The sequence below is a fragment of the Leuciscus leuciscus genome (assembly GCF_965113295.1).
Source record: "Leuciscus leuciscus genome assembly, chromosome: 19".
NCBI lineage: Eukaryota > Metazoa > Chordata > Actinopteri > Cypriniformes > Leuciscidae > Leuciscus > Leuciscus leuciscus.
In genome coordinates, this window is record NC_138743.1 from 22,883,929 (window position 1) to 22,899,427 (window position 15,499).

The window sequence follows — 15,499 nt, forward strand, 5'->3', positions numbered from 1 at the left end:
AGTAGCAAACATCTAAAATGACAGTAAATGAATAATGACAGTAAATGAATCATTAATGACAGTAAAATGAATAATCCTATGAAAAGTAAACTTTTATCATTTTATTTCTGTGATCACTTGGGTGTCTGTGATATGAAATAAGCTTATCATTCTCTTTAAAAAGACTTTTGAATACCTGTTTATGTGAAAGTGAATGACATCCAGTTAACCAGCGGCAGTGTGTCTCTCTTGGTTGTTGTGAAAGCTTATAGTTTGATGGTGATGATGATGTGATCAAATGTTTTCAAAACATAAATGTGTGACATTAAAACTAGATTAAAGTCGCATCTCTTCAGCCAGGCATTCATATAATCCTACAGTTCAAACTACAATCCGGCCTCTAGCTCATAAATGCCAGAGGAGAACTGGCCCCCGACTGAGCCTGGGTTCTCCCAAGGTTTTTTTTTTTCTCCATTAGGTCACCTGATGGAGTTTTAGGACACCATTAGGTTACCTGATGGAGTTTTAGGACACCATTAGGTCACTTGATGAAGTTTTTCGGTTCCTTGCCACTGTTGCCTTTGGCTTGCTCAGTTGGGGATATTTTGGGGATATTTAATTTAATTTTATCAATCAATAAATTCCTCTTGAAACAAACTTTGTTGTATTATTTTAATTTAATACTGTGAAGCTGCTTTGATACAATCTGTATTGTGAAAAGCGCTATACAAATAAACTTGACTTGACTTGACTTGACATTACAGTTATTGACCAGTTCCAGTATGTGTCCAGCGATTAAACACGGGTGAAAAGGGGGGTCTGGCTGGTTTGGCAACGCAGAAGAAACACCTGGACAATATTGTGCACTCAGCCTTACAAATCATCTCACCTTCATCTTTGACATCTGTGTGTCCAGCATTTAGTGATAAGGTCTGAAAATTCCCTGAGACTCTGAACCTGTCGGCTTCTGTTACTTTTCCACAGGGAAAAAACTCAAAACAAAGACTCAATAAATGGCTTTCATAACTGTACTCATTGTAAAACTTTCCAGCTATTGAATTTCCAGTGAATGGATGAGAACTGTCAATTGACAATCCTCATTGACAGAAGTCTTTTACAAGTTCTCTACTTTGTCTGAGTTGATCAGCTGCTTGGTTTTTGGATTGTACTGTGTGCCCTTTAAATTTACATCCAGAGGTAATAATGGTCATATTTAATGTCTTATGGCTCATTTCCACTGAGCGGTACGGTACGGAACGGTACGCCTTTATTTGCATTTCCACTATCAAAAGTTGTGAAAGGTACCAAAATGCCGAACCGTACCGTACCACTTTATAGGTACCCTTCCATTGGGGTACCTAGCACAGTGGTACGGTACTAAAAGGTGGAGCTAGACTCACTGCAGGACGTTGATTGGTTGACAGAGAATCGTCACTTGCGCGTGCTACAAGGGGAATGACAACATAAGAAGCGGCATTTTTTTATATACAGTTTAATATACAGTTTTGGTTGTGAGATCCATGCGATCAGCGGGCGCTCGGCGCTCATGTTTCCCGGCTGGATGAGCCTTTCCTCGGCTAGTTCTTCTGACGTTCGCCGCTGACTCCGACGGTAGTGGTTAAACATGAGATATAATTCGTCTTGTGTAGACCTAATGGGCGATCTTTGGTCTCGTAAATATATAAAGTAATTCGTTCCCTGTCAATCGTTTCGGCTGAGAGCTAAGTTTAGTTTCATATTATAGGCTATTTGTATTTAACTTTACTGTTGTAATGTTAGACTAGAGCGCTTCATTTGGATATTTGACTGTTTGCTTTATTTCTTATTGTATAGCTTCTTGTACCTTTTACTTAAACTTTTATATGGGCTATTATTGATAAAACTGAAATTTTACTAAAAGAAATATGGTTTCTTGTCATTTTTTTATTACAAGATTATCACTGATGTTTATTGCAACATTTGTACAAATGCATATATTGCCTGGAATATGTGTAATTCTTTTTTTATTTAAACGAAAAGAGGTAACGTTAGGGTTGCGCATGAACCACATTTGTGTCCCTATAATGTTTAATTTATTTAAATGAAAACGAAAAGAGGCAGAGTGGTGTTTTATAACATATTTCGTTTTAATGTTGCTTAAAATGTACATACAGAGTAACAGAGTAACAGAGATAACCGGAGTAGCAGAGCGAGCTGAGTGACGCTTTTAAGAACGCGCTGTACCAGTTGCATGTAGGAGTCGCACATGGCAAGTACAAACTTTGCGTAAAAGCGGCGCTTGTCTTCTTGTGACAAACATGTCAAGGAGCAAGAACAAGATCTGCTGTATGTCATCCATTGTAGTTTACTATGTTCTTCGTGCGAAAATGACGTCGATCGAAACACCACGCCTATCAAGTAAGGGTACTGTTGGCAGTGGAAACGCCAGCCAGATCATGGTTAAAAGACCCGAACCGTACCGTACTGTACCGTACCGTACTGTACTGCTCAGTGGAAACGAGCCATTAGTTCTGGTTCTGGTATGATTGGCCACACAGCGTAAATTGATCTGATTCAACTGATTATAATAAAATAATAACAAATCTTGTCTTATTTTTTACACCTGGCTCAGGCTTGTTTCGGAACCTGTTGCATTTTCTCCCTTAGTTCCTTCAGGCATATGAACACAGCAATCGCTCTCAGATCTGCACCAAAACAATCGCCCTGAGATCGCCTGAACGAGGTGGTCTCGGCCTTATTGAAAATGAACTCTGGACCGGTTCGCTTGTGGTGAGAAAGCAATCCGACCCAACGGACCAATGAACCAAGCGCAATCATAATTCTTTACGGGAAATGTGTTATATAAAAAACAGCAGTGTTTGGTTCTGTGAGTGAGCACATTAGTTCTCGCAGTTGAAAACCAAAGAGCGCATTGTATTTTTTGTTGGCAGAGGAAAAATATATACACAGAGAAATGTGCAATGTTGCAGAGATGGTAGAACAAGAGCTGATTTGTTATTTGAAAGTGATAGATGGGTCAAATGTGATACCAAATAGGGCTGTTCACAAAAAAACAACAACTCCAATCTCAGTAGGACTTTTAAGTAATATAAATCTGCATGTCATCAGCTTAATAGCGATAGCCGAGACAACAACAGATGATTTGACCGAGGGAATGCATGTTGATTATGACAAGGAGAGTCCTAATGCTGGGGGACACCTTGAGTGAGGGGTGCATTGGAGGATGTGTGTTTGTGGAGAGATGATAAATCGTCTGTCAGAGAGGCAGGAAGTAAACCAGGAGAAAGCGGTGCCAGAGATACAAATAGCTGAGAGTCGAGAAAAGAGTATGCCGTGACAGACTCTGTCAAACTGTACTCAGATCAAGCTAAATAAGAATTCCAAAGGCCCCAGAGTCTGCAGAGATGAGAAGGTCATTAATGACTGAGGAAAGCTGTCTGATTTTTGTGGAATTGACCAAAAATAAACCTTAAAAGGCTTGTGTGACTGTAGAGAAGGAGAGAGAGGCCAGGGGCTTTAGTTATTAAACTCAGATGTAAGCCAGGATTTTTAAAGGTTTTGGTGACTGCCGCAGTTTGTACTTTCAGTGGGATAGTGACAGAAGCAACATGTTTATTTATCAAGTGATAAATGGACTTAAAGACGTCAGACAGCAAGGTTCCTCTCAGAAGGGTTGGGACAACTTCAAACTGATGAGATAAGTTACATTTTGGAATTAATACTTTGACAGTGGATGTATGTATAAACCCATGGACGGTTGTCACTTGGTAGGTGTGTGTGTGTGTGTACATGTAAGCTTGGTATGAAAACTAAAAGGGTCACATAAGTAATGTAAGCTTTGGGGAACCTGGGTTTATGGTGTTCATGGCTTGCATCATGCAGGGATCAAAACAGCAACCTTTCAGCTACTTGTCCAGAGCTTTAGCCACTACACCACACAATCACATTCTTTTCTGCTGTCAATCCCTGATGTTTCCTTTGACTTGAGAGCTGAGCAATGATGAAATTGACTGAAGCCACAGCAACATGTCACTAGACTTCCATTCATACGCATGTGAATGCGGGAAACCGGAAGAACAAGCTCATAGACTTTTGCATTCATCTACGTATGAAAGTTAAAGTTTAATGAACCTTTGCACATTTGTATGACAAGTGAACCTGTGTGACATAGCTGATTTAAACATAACAGATTGACCCGGTTTGCAGTGTTATGGGAAGTTGGAGTAAATGGTGTACTTTATACTTATATTATTTATTGAAAAATGGTAGCCATTACAAACTTTGTTGTTAATACAGTATATATTATATAACAAGTTGCAAGTTGTATTTTGAATACCTTATATCTGTAATTTGAGTTAAAAAAAACATTTTTTCAAAAAGTTTGCTGCATTGACCAACATAAATCTGCTTGCTGACTTTATTTATGCTCACACCAAGAACAATAACTACAAAGTGAAAAAAATTATAATGTATGCATAAACAATAATGTCAGCTCCCACACCAATGGATGATAATGTTCTGTTTATTATAAGCTCTATCGCAGTTTTGTCATCTGCTTAAAACCCTTGAGCTCTTTAAAGTCAGGTGAACTCGGTTGGCTGTCATAGTTTTTATAATTCATCAGCTGTAAAAAAATGTATCTGAAAATTATCCCATTGATAACGTTCCTGTGTGTAGTTAATGTTATTGCTGAGTTAGAACGAATATTGAAACTTTATATTTATCGTCAGTCATATCAATCATCCTTGGTGTGAAAAGACCTTTACTCTTAATTTTGAGAACACATTTAAACATCCAATATAGTACAAATACAGTTAATAACACACACTCTAGTTCACCTATGTAGTTTGTCACGCTTACAGCAGCTGTCCAAGTGAGATGACTGGAAAGTGTGCTAAGCTAAAAGCTAATCCTAATAGTCCAGCTTTATCTACCATTCTATGTATCAGTATCCGTGCTGTAAACAACAAAATTGACTTCCTCAGGTTACAGCTGACTACTCTGCTTGATACCTAAAACTGCAGTGTTTTTGTTGTAAAGAAACATAGCATCCTGACAACATCCCATACATCACCAGCTTCTGTTTAGAGGTGCATGTTGTAGTATCTGCTCATTCATCTGCCATAATTCAATACTGCTCTGACTTTGTCTATATAAGCACTATTGGACATTCTTTGGGGGGTCACGAGAGCTGCAAAGGCTAAAGGGTTTATAGAGGGCTCTACTGGTTTTCTCCAGATTCTAGTCATCAGCATGAGATATAGTGTGCTGATTTTCCCACCATGCTTCTTAACTAACTTCTAAGACTTACGCCTAACATGCAAGATTTCCTTTGTTAACCAAACAGGTTCTACTGCTGTGAGTCATGGTTGTGCTAGTCCTCCAGCTAGAAGTCTCGAATGATCACGAAGGCTGCATTTATTTAAACAAAAACAGAATGAAACAGTAATAATGTGAAGAAATTTTTACAATTTAAAATAACTGTTTTCTATTTTAATTCAAATGATCTTTCAGAAATCATTCTTTGGTGATTTGGTGCTCAAGAAACTTTTCTTATTATCAATGCTGAAAATGGTTTTTGCTGCTTAATATTTTGAGTAACGTTTCCACAAATGTTCGGGGTAAGCAATAATAAAAAAAGAAATTAATACTTTTATTCAGCAAGGATGCATTAAATTGATCAAAAGTGACAGTAAATATCGCAAAATATTTCAATTTCAAATAAATACTGTTCTTTCAAACATTTTTATTTTTCATAGAACCAAAGTATGATTTCCACCCAAATATTAAGCTACAAAAACTGTTTTCCAACATTGATAATAAGAACCATTATTTAACCAAAAATAACTGATGACAGTTGAACACCAAATCAGAATATTAAATGGATTTCTGAAGGATCATGTGACTCTGAAGACTGGAGTAATGATGCTGAAAATTCAGCTTTACCATCACAGGAATAAATTACTTTTTAAAATATGTTAAAGTAGAAAACAGTATTTTAAATATAAAACAACATTACCTGTTTTAAATCTAATAAATGCAGCCTTGGTGAGTATAAGAGACTTCTTTCGAAAACATTAATCAACCATAATTATTCTATACTTTTGACCGATTATATATTAGATCAAATCTTAAAGTTCCAACGGGTCCAGAAGAGTAATTAGTCCCGGAACACAAAGCTAATACCAGAGCCAATATGGTCTAAAGCCACAGCCAAATGCACACTTACTCCAGGAGGTGTGTGTGTGTGGTTTCTCTCATTCCTCACTTATTATGGACACATACACACCTTACGAAGCCTTTTTCAATTACCCAGCTCTGTCATTCTTTTTGCCTGCTGTAATTAATGAGCTTTTATGAATCCCAATCTGATCTCAGATCGGGTCTGGACATATTTGATAAGCAAAATGGAATCTGTGAAAGGCCATGCTGAATGGAAATGTAATTACCTCAGGGTCTGGGCATACGTGAGCAAGCCAGTCTGCACCCCTCCTTCCGAACTCAGGTTAAACGTGCTCATCATCCTCCACTAATAAAGCACCGGACGCTGCGGCGCTTGAGCGATTTGTTTTGGCAGGTTCCAGATGCGTGCTTCTCTCTTATTTGCCTTGGTTAAGAGTCCCTAAAACAGCAATCGTTTAATCAGGCTAATGTTCCAGCTCGATAGGTCTAATGAACTTCAACTGGGTTCTGTCATCTGAAACGTTTTTCTTTTGCTCGCTTGCTTTTAGACACAGATTCCTTCACGTTTTGATGAGCATGGTGTGAATATCCCACCCTGTCAACACCCTCTCCTGCTCTTTGGTTTGGAAAAACAATTTAATTTAGTAAAATGAGTTCATAGTCTAGCAAATGCAAATTTTATGCTAGCATTCACCCGTAAAACACCCATTGCCAGTCAAGATGTTTTCCTGAGCCAGTATCTTACATGTATTTTACAAAAACAAAAAAAGTTAACATGAATATACACCATAGTCTGAGCAAATTAAGGCACTTTTGCTTTCTAGCTGTTCTTTTGTGGAGATCCTGGGATTCTTGTCTTTTATATAAGGGATTTTAGTTATTTTGCACAGTAATTCAGCCAACTAATAAATCCTTTTACGTCCTTGAAAACAGCACACAAGATATATATTTTTTTGCCCCCCAAAGACATTATCTGGATTTCAAATGGTACCATATATGGGGTGATAGTACCTCCAGAAACGCCTACTGTAGGTTTACCTATGCAACCCCGGTTACCTGAGAAAAGGAACGAGGCACAGCGTCAGTTGCTGAAGCAATGGGGACGTGCCCTCGCGGAACCTGGTGTCTGAAGCGCGTGTACAAACGTGCCCAAAGCATAGCAGCCGTAGCGTTTGCGCAGCGTCTTGTTCCCTTTCAAGGAAACTTCTACGCAGCTGCTGACACTATGGGGACTCCATACCAACTACGCCATGCTGACCAATGCCTGCTTGTTGTGCTCAAACTAACAATCATACTTTAAATTCCCTCTAAAAACAGCTTCTTGTACCCCGACACCCCCTTCAGAGGAAAAAGTGGGGGAGAGGGGAGTCTTGAAGAAAGGAAGGAGGAAAAGAAAATCACTCAATCACTCTCATATTTTTTAGCACCCAGATCTGTGTGTGACTTGATTCGCTTCACCCCGGTTCCTCAGAAGGAGAGCTAGCTTTAGCCACACTCGGCTTTTGCTCTTCTCCCCAGGAACTTGTTCCTGGAAAGGGCACATATTGGGTGCTTCTCATTTCTAATTTGTGCATCCTTGTTTCCCTTTCCCGCTTCATTTCCTCACGTCTCAGCTCCATCCCCCTTAGGATGCGAGGGAAGGATACACCTGTGTATCCTCGCTCATGACTTCTCTGGAAGCTTTCTCACTCCTCACACAGGCCCCGTTCTTGGCACATCTTAGTGATGTTACGTTCGTGAACGTATCGTTCTTTTTGAACTAATCTTTTAGCTGAACGAATCGCTCTCGTTCACGTAATCCATTGACTCATATTTCTCGTTCACTGAAATCCCTCCCTCCCTCCACAACAGCGCGGCGCTATTAGCAGCTAGTGAACCTGTCTATGTAGTGAACCGGGTAGCTCTGTGGACTTTTTCAACCTGTCAAAGAATGACTAAACCTCGAGCCAATAGCCTTCGAGTATGAGATGTGATGGAGCACGTGATTTGTTGAATGTAGTGAACGAATACGCCCTTCACTGACCGTGACCGAGTTGCTTTTTGAGTCTGAACGAGAGAGAGAGGAGCTCTTCTCGTTCGTGAACGAGTTGAACGAACTGGGACATGTCGTTCGTGAATGAAAAGAACCAGTTGTATGAATGATAATGATGGCAAACAGATAGAGCTAGGCTTGTGTAGTTGGCATATTTGCATCAAAGAAAGACATTTACACTTTACCATATTGTAATGAAAACAGTTTAATAACGCAAGCTGATGGTTAAATGTAACAAAGACAAATTATCATTGTCATTTTTTACTTGGTTTGAGCTAAGTGGGCGGGGGGACACTTGACTGTTTACTTGATTTAAATTTACACTACTCTTTACCTGCTTTTCTTATGTTTTATTTATGAGATGTGGCCTGTGGTTTTATTCAGATTTCTAGAAACTTGGCTTAAATATTGGCTTAATCTGGTTAATGAATTTACACGGCACTTACATAATCAGTAAATGACTAAATTGTGATTAATATCAGAATGTTTATGTTCATGTTAACACAGTCAACATCTTACAGTGAGTGAATAAAATACAGCAGAGCATGTCAAAGCACCTGAGTCATGTTTAATCCATATTTCCCACCAGAAATTCCCTCATCCAGCTTTAAGAAGCACTCTCTGGACCAGACAAATGGTATTTCTGGAAATCCCAGGAGGAGTAAAAACCATGGTTCAGGGATACTCCTGGGATGAGGTAGGTTGAAGTGGATGACTGGATGGAGAAGGCACTGGAAAAATAAATAAAGAGTGGTGCTGCTATTCGACAGAATAAGGTAGAGCGGATTGAAGGCAGGAGTAATGTGGCCTGGTGTGTGTGTGTGCAGAGAGGGGCGTGTGTGTGTGTGTGAGTCTGATGCTGCTGTTCCTGCAGTAGTCCTGTAGTCACCCTCATTGAGCTGGTGAGCCGGTCGGCTGCTGCTGTTGCTGATACTGCTGCAGGAGAGGATTCCTATCTGATGCTGGGATAGTCACATATACTACAGCAGAGCAAAGGCAGAGGTTTCCGCTAACCTTCCTGGGTCCCGTGATACCTCGCATTGTTTTTACGAGGAAAGAGGAGGAAAGAGACTCTTCAGGTGTGAAAAGGAACTCTGAGAGAGGAGGCGTGCTTGGCTGGACTGCACTATAGGGGGCGAAGGTAGGGGATCTTTCCTTTAGGGGGTCACAGGGCATATGACACTGTGTGTATTTGTGAAAGATATGGAACAGTGTGTATAAAATGCAGGTGTTGCTTGAGTTTATGTATGTCAGTAAGATTAAATCTAAGAGATTGTATTAACTTGATCTGTGTGGGTACACTGCAGGCACTGTGTCAGGGCTTTTAGCTCAGTGGGTGCACAAGGTTCAGAATGTGTGTGCGTGTGTGTGTGTGTGTGTGTGTGTGTGTGTGTGTGCATGTGTGAGTCAGGTTTTGCCTACATTTGAGGGCACTACATTTATTTATAGATAGAAAAACCTGAAATAAACTACACTGTGTGACCAGTCAACAGTCCCAATGAAGAAAAAGGCTAATTTAGTTAGCTTTAGTAAAATTTTTGTTAAAATATATTACAGTTATGTATATTATGTATTAGCATAATAATAATCATAATAATAATAATAACATTAATACTTATTATTATTATTGCAGTAAAACACTATTTGAAAATAATAAGAATAACTTTAAAAATAAAAAATAAAATAATAAGAATAACAGTAATAATTTATATTATTATTATTATTATACAGAAAAACACACTCTTTAATAATAGAATAAATTATAATTATATATTATATATATATAATCTAAATATTATTTAGGAAAACACACTTTAATACTAATAATACATTTTTATAAATAATTAGATTAATAACTTGTATATATATGTTATTAATCTAATTATTTATAAAAATGTATATGTATGTGTGTGTGTGTGTATATTATATGTATATATTATTTTTATAATTACATTTACAGTTACATTTATTATTATTAATCTTATTATTATTAGTTGTAGTAAAACACAATCTTTAATTATTATTATTAATGCTGTTATTAGTATATAGTAACACTCTTTAATTATTATTATTATTATACATTAAAACACATGCTTTTTAATAATGATACATTTTTACATTTGATTAATTTTATATATCATTTTAATTACATTTAGTTATGTTTATTGTTATTATCATCATTATTAGTATTAGTACTAGTACACAGTAAACACAATCTTTAATTATTATTATTATTAGTATACTATACACTCTTTATTAATAATTATAGTATGCATTTTCTAAATCATTTTAATACATTTAATTACATAAACATCTATTTTGTTATTTGAATCATTATTGTATTATAATATGCAGTAAAACAACAACAGCAATAACAACAACAACAACAATAATGTTCTTCTAAATAGATGGGAGATTTTACAGACCTTTTATGTCATTAAAACTGGTCCTTTTCAACCAAAAGTGGTAATTATTATATTGATATTTGACATGGTCAATTGATATCAAGTGTTCAAAAGAGAGTCATGTATTAAGAATCATTACAGGATGTGTAGTTACAGTGTTTAGCTATGGTTTGTCCTTGCATATTTTGGAAAGATACAGCATGTGTGCAGTTGTGAACGCTATATGACAAAAGATGTCTGCGTGGAAGTTAAAGAGTGTTCATGCATGTTACATTAAGCATCGAAATGTACTTAAGGCCCACAAACATGCACAAAATGCTTAGACCAACAGTGTACGCCTACATTGCTGAATCTCTCTCTCGATAACTATCTCTCCCAGTTTAATGGAAGACAGATGGGTTGTTGGGTAATGAGAGCGAGGTTATGAATTTGAAATGCAAAAAGCAATTAGGATACACAAGGTCAAAAAAAGTTAGCTCTAACAGTTGTTCCATCTGCTGCGAGGTAGTGCTGAGGTGCCTTGCGCATAAATGCCCTCCTGCATGTGTGTAATGGCATCGCTCCCAGCTGATTGATTCCTCTTACATGCTTTGTTGAAATGGGACATGGTTGGCTACACTCAACATGTTTTTTGTATCAGTGTATGTCTCAGACACATCAATTAGTTTCTGTTGCTGCTAGCTCTGCTGTCTGTCAGCTAATTCAGCAGGTACTGTGCGCCACAAAACCCCAATACAAATGCACACATAACACAATTTATGAAGACAGATTGTAAATATTCAGAGACAAACTTGCGTTGAATATCCTCCACAAGGTCATGAATGGAGTTGAGGGGGAGGAAACGACAATACAGCTAGACTATGCAGGGGAAGATAAACTAATTAAAGTGTGCAAAGTGTTACGTGGACAATCTTGTGTGTTTGCTCTGCTGATGATATATTCTCATGCACAGAATCTCTTTTACAATGTCAAGGCTACCACATTTCAATTTGACATCTCAATGAGTCAGCAGAAACCAATCCCTTGGACCCAAACAACATGGTTGTCAATCTCTCTACAGTACAGCATGACTGCAGGAGCCTTTCGACGGCTGACATTTAGCTGAATTTGGCCACAAAGTGCACTGTAATAACTGATTTAAGTTCTTTGTACAGTATACTAGAGTAGAATGTTTCACAGTCAGTCAAATAAGGTAATTTTAGATTGAGATTTGTATTTTCTCTTCAAATGGTTTTGAGATGAGCATAGTTGGTTGGTTAGGGCTGTATATTTATACTTATTCAATTGGTTAAGATTCACCAGCTCATTCCAGTTAAATTTCCAATTTTAGTTTGATTTGATTTTGATTTATTTGAGTGTATTTCAGATTTCAGATGTCCATTTTGTTTTCAAATGAAAGCATTTATCTATCTGCTAATGCTATACATTGTACAGGGCAGTGTCGGAGACTGATTCAAACTGGTAACTCATCTGGTCGCTGGTTGTGCTATACATTTTTTATTCACTCTATGGCAAATTAACTCAAAAGGGAAATATGAATAATATATATGATTAAATATTTGGATCAGTAAATATAATTAACTTGATGTACCTGAATTAATATCACAATCAATTCATCTGTTCGTCCAGCGAACACTCACTATGTCAGAAAGGATCATTTCTTTCTTAGCATGTAGTTGTGATCACATCGTTAAAGGGACATTGATTTACAAGCAGACCAGAATCAAAACTCACATGACTATGCACAAAAGATTTATTTAACTAAATCTCAAACACACAATCACGCAAACATGGGTAAAATGGAAAGTGAAAGTGAATGAAACCGGAAACAGTAACAGGGGAATGAAGCTATGTAAAATAGTCATTTAACCATCTGAACAGAACCATCAGTTTCTTTGTTCAAAGCACCTTGTTAACAGGGGGTCTGCGGCTTAAGCCCTATTCGGACAGGACTAGTTTAACATGGAGAGGTTGGGTAAAGTAATTATTACCAGAGCTTCTCTGTGATTTTAGTCCCGTCTGAATGTGCCATCTCAGTAATCATTACGGACAATGTCAGTAAAGATTACGGCGACTTTTACCTTCAGTAAAAAGGTCCGGAAAAATGACCTCAGGTGATACTAATCCCGTGCGAATAGACCCGCTGTAAATATGTACATATATATTTTGTCATTTTCTGTTTAAAAGTAGTTTCCGCGGAGACGCTTGAAGAAGCATTCAGTTGTGTTCTAGACGCTGGGATGAGTCTGTGGCAAAACTCAAGTGTTTTCCAAAGTGTATTACAGACATCCTGTGGTAAAATTACATTACTCCATCTACCTTTGTAAAGTTTATCCCGTCCGAATAGGGTTTAGACTAAACCTCTGTTGAGTTAGTACTAAATACTTACAATGCCTTAACCATTAAATGATATGCAGTATCAGGAGAAGGTCTTGATAGTTCAGTGGTCCGATGATGCTGAAGTTGCAATCGTTTTTTTCCGCGTTGAATGAAGAAATTATGATGCACTTGCGATGTTGGCTTGACTCAGTTATTGTCGAGGAAGTTACAATAGATGTAACTTGAGGCCCGGTCTGCACGGCTGCGCCGGCTCTGGGACAAAGGTCCCGTGGCGTTCCACATGAACAACAACCCGTAGAGGCAGAAGAGAAGAAGCGTGTGCTCTTTAACTCTTTCACAGTGGGCTAGTGAGAATTGGGTGTTGATGCAGAAACTATTAAAGATTCTTGTAATACTAATATGTTGCATTGCTATCAACATGTAATATACGCAATCATTTAGAGTATATTTTTTTTAGATTTGCAGAATGTTTTGGCTTCAGTGAACAATTCCATCCTCAATGCTATAGCTACAGCTATGCATAGCTAAGTGGATATGCACTTTCAAAATGGCCATAACCAATGGATGAATGCATGAAATCAAATTATGTCCAGCCACAACCAGCCAGACCAGAATCAAATTTTCTGGTTTGAACCTCTCACAAATCTCTTTCAATCATTAAATGGCCTGTGAGCCGTGGAATGGCTATCCATTTCCTGAGTTTTAAATGTTTTCCTCCCCTAAGATACACACACTCACACCGGGCTTTAGTAAGTGCGTTATTTGTGTGTGTGTGAGTAAAAGCTTTCTCTGTGATAGATTTTGTCTCCCACCAGGTCATTATGTGAGTGGTCCTTTGCATGTTTTCTGCCAGGCATTGTTCAAAACAGAAAGCACTCAATCCAATATGGCTACCCACTTTTTGTCTCGAGGGATTTTTTAAATATATTTGATAGAGCTACAAGCTATGAAAACCAGCATGTCTGTCCATACTGTATGTCCGTTCCTCAAACAACAGATGTCGTTTAGCTTTCTTTTCATTCACTGCCCTTGCTTCCTTCATTGTTCTTTCCTCCTATCCCTAGGCCAGACTTTAAACACATGTTCGAGAATGACAGATAGTGTGTGAAGGAGTACACGAGAGGAAGCAAAAGAAGGAAACCACATTTCTTCATCAGCGATTAGCATTGACAGTCTCTCTAGGCTTGTACTAATGAAGTCGCATTTATCTCTGGCCTGTCTAGATTCCATTAGCCTATGTCTAATTGTGTTAACTCTCAGTCTGGCCTTAAGTGGGCCACTGTGGCCTTATGTGTATGTAAGACTGTGAGCCTGTCTGTCTGTCAGCGTCTATCATTTCATTCTTGTGTGTTTGTATATCATTATACTATATAGTACTTTATATATGCTTTATAATGTTAATCAACACATCAAAATTAGCATACTTTTTAATGCACAACAAAAGATAATTAAAACATGTTTTACTATAAAGTAAAACTTTTAATTTGATATTATTTTAAAGGAGCTGTATGTAGTTTTCAGCGGCCTCTAGCGGTGATGTTTCAGATTGCAACCAATAAGTTTACAAGCGCGTGCTCTTGCGCGTGCGTGCTCAAATTTATGAGCGAGCACTGTCTGTGGGTACCGGCCAGACTGAGACGCGTCACACAACACACCGGAGAAAGCATCCCACAAAACATGTTGGAAACTCAGGTAAACTCCCACTGTAACGTTACAATAATAGGCTAATTTTATCAGCTTGACGTTGAACTAATGCTCCATGCTCCAAATGTACATTCTAGGTTTGTAGATAAGGTTTCTCCATGTATGGAACCCTATCAACTGTGCCGAATTTTGCCACTGCAAGCACCACTTCACATTTTCTTCAGGAAATGTACATTCTAGGTTTGTAGATAAGGTTTCTCCATGATTCAAATGCCCTGCCGATGTTGATCCGTGTTTTTTCACCCGAAGTTCATCCGATTCACGTCTGGCCTTACGAGCTTCAGCAGAAAAAAACTTTTTTTTAGTTTTTTATCAATATGTGGAGTTTGTGTTGGAGTCTGTGACGTGTTGTGCTGGGAGCAGGTCGTTTCTTAGTGTTATCAGACAAATCATAAGTTGCATAATTCATAAGTCCATGTCATAAGTTGCAGTGTCGTCGCTGTTGAATGCAAAGTCAGTAGGCTAGACGAGGCGAGAGGCTCGGGGGCGAGCATGCAGGTGACGTCACTGTATTTCGCGGTAAATCCGACCCGACACCTTCACATAAAAATAAGAAAACTTGCTTTCAGAGGTAATAGCAAAACCCGCAAAGTCGATCATTTTAATGTGAGATTACAACCCCTTCACACACAAGCAATAAAAAAAGGATTCGTTTTAGTAGAAAAAATACATACAGCACCTTTAAGAGTACTTAAGTGCGATAAGAAACAGTCATGAAAGTGTTGTCTTTATGAAAGTGAAAGTGAAAGTGACACGTGACGGCCAAGTATGGTAACCCATACTTGGAAATTGACCTCTGCATTTAACCCATCCAAGTTAATGCACACACATTAGGAGCAGAGTAGTGAGTAGTTAA

The 15,499-nt window shown here is 38.1% G+C and overlaps 1 protein-coding gene and 1 long non-coding RNA gene across 3 annotated transcripts in view; one reads left to right on the forward strand and one right to left on the reverse strand.

The window, feature by feature from the left end:
- The window catches only part of LOC309481843, a 370,245-nt gene that overhangs the window by 89,488 nt on the left and 265,258 nt on the right, over positions 1 to 15,499 (reverse strand). The window lies entirely within an intron of this gene.
- Positions 9,055 to 15,499, forward strand: part of dab1a (DAB adaptor protein 1a) — a 426,003-nt gene continuing 419,558 nt past the window's right edge. For both annotated transcript variants that reach the window (XM_082146834.1, XM_082146833.1), the window contains exon 1: positions 9,055 to 9,335. The gene's annotated coding sequence lies outside the window, so the exon portion shown is untranslated. The remainder of the gene's footprint in view (positions 9,336 to 15,499) is intronic.